Genomic DNA, 5,048 nt, shown 5'->3' on the forward strand with positions numbered 1-5,048 from the left:
ACCACGAACAAGCCGTGCTTTGAAGGATTATCGGCCCGATCACTTTAATGAAGTGGTTTGATTTTTCTTTCTAATTCTATCTTTTCTTTACGGGGCAAAGTTTTGCCTTAACCTAGAAGAATAGAATTGTCCAGTTAGTTTGTGCAAAATAAAATAGTGAAACCTGATACAAATAGACCAGTTACAGTCTTATCTCAACGAATTACACGACACGCTTCTAAGGTTCTTCGAAAAGAAGAAAAGAACATAAGCGTACGTACTGGTTTCCTGCTGATAATTCACACACAATGCTCTCGAGAAGACGATCTATCCTAGATGTCATACGCCCGAAAATTAGTTTCACTGTCCTCTGAATACAGCCGAGAGAAAAACAAGTCCGACAAGCAGGAGTTGTATACTACATTGAAAACAAGTCTGACAAGCAGGAGTTGTATACCCTGAGACGATGGGTTGTTTAATGAGATGGATTCCCTGAGGCCAATCAGAGAGACGCTAGCTGCTACTCTTCCCACTCAACGCACGGACACATGCGGTGCCAACTGATCTTGCGCCGAAGTCGACGCTGCTCTCTCGTCTTGATTGGCACGTGCTACCGAGATTAATTTATACACTGCGCTTATGCGGCCGTTATCACTGAAACTAGTGTTTTTCTTAAACTGCACTGAAACTAGTACTAGCATCGTACTAACAGTATTTGCCCCCTCCCTGCCACGGCAACCTTTCCGGTAATCTACGGGCGAATGCCCGTGCAACCTTTCATGGCAGGACGGAGGATCAACATGTCGGGTCGGGGAGAACTCGATCCCGAGATGTGGCAATGCGAATCAAACTGGACTAGGGAGAGGTTGTTTGCCTGCTCGCGTCTTAGGGAGGGAGCGCGAGTCACCTCCTCCGGGTGCTCCTCTCTAAAAGGATTTTCGTCATGCTATACTAATATACTACATCATACAACCAATACAACATGCAACCGACGATAGAATCAAATTGAAGAAAATGTTGTGACAACAACAAAGACATGCCCAAAAGCAAAGGGATGAAGAAACAAAATGGAGATCAAGACGGATCAACTAAGGGTGACTTCTTTTGGGCTTCAGCTTATGCATAAGCCGGCTTCTCCGTTTCGGTGGGAAGAAACTGTGGTGGCTAGAAGCTCCTAGAAGCTAGTTACTTCTATTCTTTTGGGCTTCTGGAATTATATCTCATTTGTTGTGGTGAGTTGTAAAATGGTCTATAAAGCCACAAGATTTGTTGTGTGCTTTAAATAAGTGATTATATCATATATACCTTGGTTTTTAGTACATAATGAAGTAGAATTGAATCAAGAAAATTATGAAAAGTCGAACGCCAATAAAAACATGGTGTCATAGTATAATTTAGTACATGCTAAATAAAATAAATGTCTTAGATATCATAGATCAGAAGTGCTAAATAATATACTATCCACCATTTTACATTGTTGCTTATGTTTTGATCAAGATAAAAGTACGATGTTATGATACAGATACAAAATGATAGCACATTGCAAATCCTCACAACAATTTATTTTAGCAGGACCAGGAGCACATTGCTGATTGTGATACAGACAAGTTTATTGAGAGAACATTGTTGATTGTGATAGACTAGTTTTTATAGCAAATCCTCACAGCAATTTATTTTATTCACATCCACGTCAGCAAGAAATTGAGTATACGAGGTCGAACTCGTTGGAGCGGGACAAGGTTGCTAGGGAGGTTGGCGTCCATGGGGAAGGTCGCTGCTGGGGGAGGCAGAGGTCGCCGGTCGGCCGCTGGGCCGGAGCGGAGAGCTCGTCGGCGACGGATGCAGGGGTGGGCGCCGCCCTTGATGCGGATGCAGGGGCGGGCGCCGTCCTTGAGTTGGCATCGGTGGGGATGGTCGATGCGGGGGAAGAGGTCGACGGTCGGCCGCCGAGCTGGAGCGGAGAGCTCGTCGGCGGTGGATGCAGGGGCAGGCGCCGTCCTTGATGCGGATGCAGAGGCGGCGACGCAAGGAGAGATGAGGAGGGACGCGTGGGGGAGGAGGGGCGGCCGCGCTGCTTCCCTGCCGGAGCTGACGGCGGCTGGGTCACCGGACCTGGAGCGGCGGCGGCGGCGGAACCCTAGCTCGGGGTGAAGACCGACATGCGGGAGAGGAGTAACGCGGTGTGCGGTTTGGAAAGAAAATGTGTTACCGATTCGGCTCGGGGGGGAGAAGCTCGGGAAACTGCTCGGGAGCAGTTTCTGGCTACACACACAAAATGGGCTTCACGGTGGGAGGAAGCTGTGCAGAAACTGGGCTAATCTTTTGGGCTTCAGCGGTTTGGGACGTAGAAGCTGGGGCAGAAGCCCAAAAGAAGTCACCCTAAGCGACAGTGGGTGAGTTGCAACCGTTGCGCCCTTCGAAGATGTTCCACCACGCTCCTAGCAGCGAAGCATCAAGTACGAAGCAAAGAAAGGATGCGACATCGACAACGTTGTTGCCTACACCAAAGGAAAATGGACCAAGGATAGCAAGGATGCCCCCCCCCCCCCCCCCCTCGCGGAAGGAAAGGTGTCACCCGCAGGCGGCACCGCATTGATGTCAGACGAGCTGACAAGGCTTTCTCCCGAAAAATCCCATCCACAACTCACAGGCGGTCCACTGCATAGGAGACATGTAAGGTCGAAGCCTAACCACCACTAAACTTGTCGCCCACCAGCACACGCCACCATGCAGGAGCGTGGAAAAACATTTAGATGACTTTTATCACTTCAAAATATTATATTTAGGTTTAATATGATAGCTCCAAATAATATGTTTATCAATAACTTCATAATTTTGAATTATGTGAGAACAAACATAAAATACCAAAATTCAATCATTATGTATCAAAAGCATAATGTAAATATGCTTAAGAATGCACCCATCAATGACCCAGATCAGGAAGACGCCGTCCATGACCTAGCAACACAATCTGCTGGCAGGGAATATCAAGAAGAAAGAGAGAGCCTCCCTTGTAGCTTTCACCGAAAACACAGGATCAGTATGTACATCATCATGTTTCCACTTATTTCGTCAGTGCCACATAGACCACATCACGGTGATGATCTTGGCATGTTCCTGATCCGTGAAACACACACATACTAGCCAGTATACACCCCATTTCTATCATACATGTACACATATATATGGTGGGCCCCACCCAACGCTAGCTTGGGTACAAAAAGAGCACTCCACCGCCACGTAAGCTGGCCATGCTCCCGGACAACCACCACCCTCTGGTGCGGCATTGCCTTCCCCAACCTTAGTGAGCTCACCCTCGGCAGCAGCATCTTCGAGGACAATGACCTCGAGTTCCTCGGCGGTGCAGCAGGAGATAGGAGACGGGACACCTCAATGGCGCCTATGGTCGCCCAGGGGCAACAGTGAGGGGCGGCAACATGCGGGAGGTACATCGGCATCGACGATAAGGTACTGCTGCTAGCTAGGTTCTTCATATCAAGCGGTTAACTTGAGAAGATCGTGGCTTGATTCGGATCAGGTGCAGTCCACGTCCAAGTTCATTCATGTGGGCCCACCATTTATACGTACGATACTCCAACTAAATATGAGTGTTTATTGACGGCATGTGTGTTTAAGTGGGCGTAATGACTTCTATGAAATTTACAGACAACTACCGTGGCGCTCTTGAAACACGAATATTGCGGTGGCGTTTCTCAAATAGCCGAGGATTTCAGTGACATCTATCCAATTAACCTGACCTAATTCGATACTAGATATGAAGAAAACAAAAGGGCATCCGTTCAAAACAAAAGACTTAACATTGTATATTTTCTTCATATTTTTTTGTGAGTGCCCGTGTTAATGGTATAACATGTCAGATATCTATAAAATTGTCTTATGTTCTCCCAATAGTTCAGAGTAAATGTGTTGTTTGCATGAGATGCCAACATAACTAGTTAGGGAAATCTGCATTCAAAATGTTGGGTTACAAAGTAGACTTTCATTATCTACCACTTACTCACCACACACCAAGGTGTCCATTTCCAAGGAAATTGGAAGGTAAGTATACGCTTTAATTTGACATTTGTTGTTCCACTCGCAAATTAAGTAGCACTACCATCATACAAGCATCTGTTTGAGTTCTTAATTTATGCACCCTACACAAATAATGGCTCCATAAAGAGCTATTCACATAAGAGCCAAGCAACCGCTATCTAACGTGCTGCCAGCTTGATCCCTGCAACACCACAGCCGTTGATCATATATATAAATAAAATAGGACATGCGGCAACTTACACCAACATGCTCGGGCTAGCATACTTTGCCCTTGATTATTTCTAGCTACTTTTACAGTTGCATATGTATAAATATAAACAAATCCATCATCTAATTGGCTGACAGTTCTTCTGCATAAAGTGTACGACAGCTGGGTTAGGCTACATTATATTGGGGAGTTTGTATGTAGTTGTACATTTGTAATCAAGGCCAAGCAGCTACAATGTAATGCATCCAACATCCAGATTTGCCATTGCCAGAAATAAGTAGGACAAGTAGGCTGAGTCCTATGAGGATACCCAATGATTTTATTTTAATTATTCGCAAAACTCAGCATGTTAGCCCTGCACTCTAACTGATATAAAAATATTTTCCTCTCTATTGTTTCACTAAACAATATGCCCAAAGGACCATGTGCATTATATATAATCATCTCACAATTTTTTGACAAACGGCCCCTGATATAATCTCCATTAGGGCCATGTTTCGAAATAATTTATAGAAACCAGGAGAGTTTAGCGCTTTAATTGGATATAGATTGATCTCAATATTATGTGTTGGGGGATAATTAATTGGTATTTTTTGAAATTTGGTTTCTAATTTTACTCTATAATCCAACTCTGTTAGAGATATGTCTTAAAAAATTAATTAGGCTCAATTTATATGGAGTAAAAGTTGAACCTTCTTGGTTTTAAAAATATAGATATGTATGCAAGAGTTCCCTGTTAAAAAATTGCTTCAAATATATTAAATTTCTGAATGCGCATAGTAGTTAAAGTAATATATTTGAGTGC

Source organism: Lolium perenne, chromosome 7, assembly GCF_019359855.2.
Source record: "Lolium perenne isolate Kyuss_39 chromosome 7, Kyuss_2.0, whole genome shotgun sequence".
NCBI classification, from domain to species: Eukaryota; Viridiplantae; Streptophyta; class Magnoliopsida; order Poales; family Poaceae; genus Lolium; species Lolium perenne.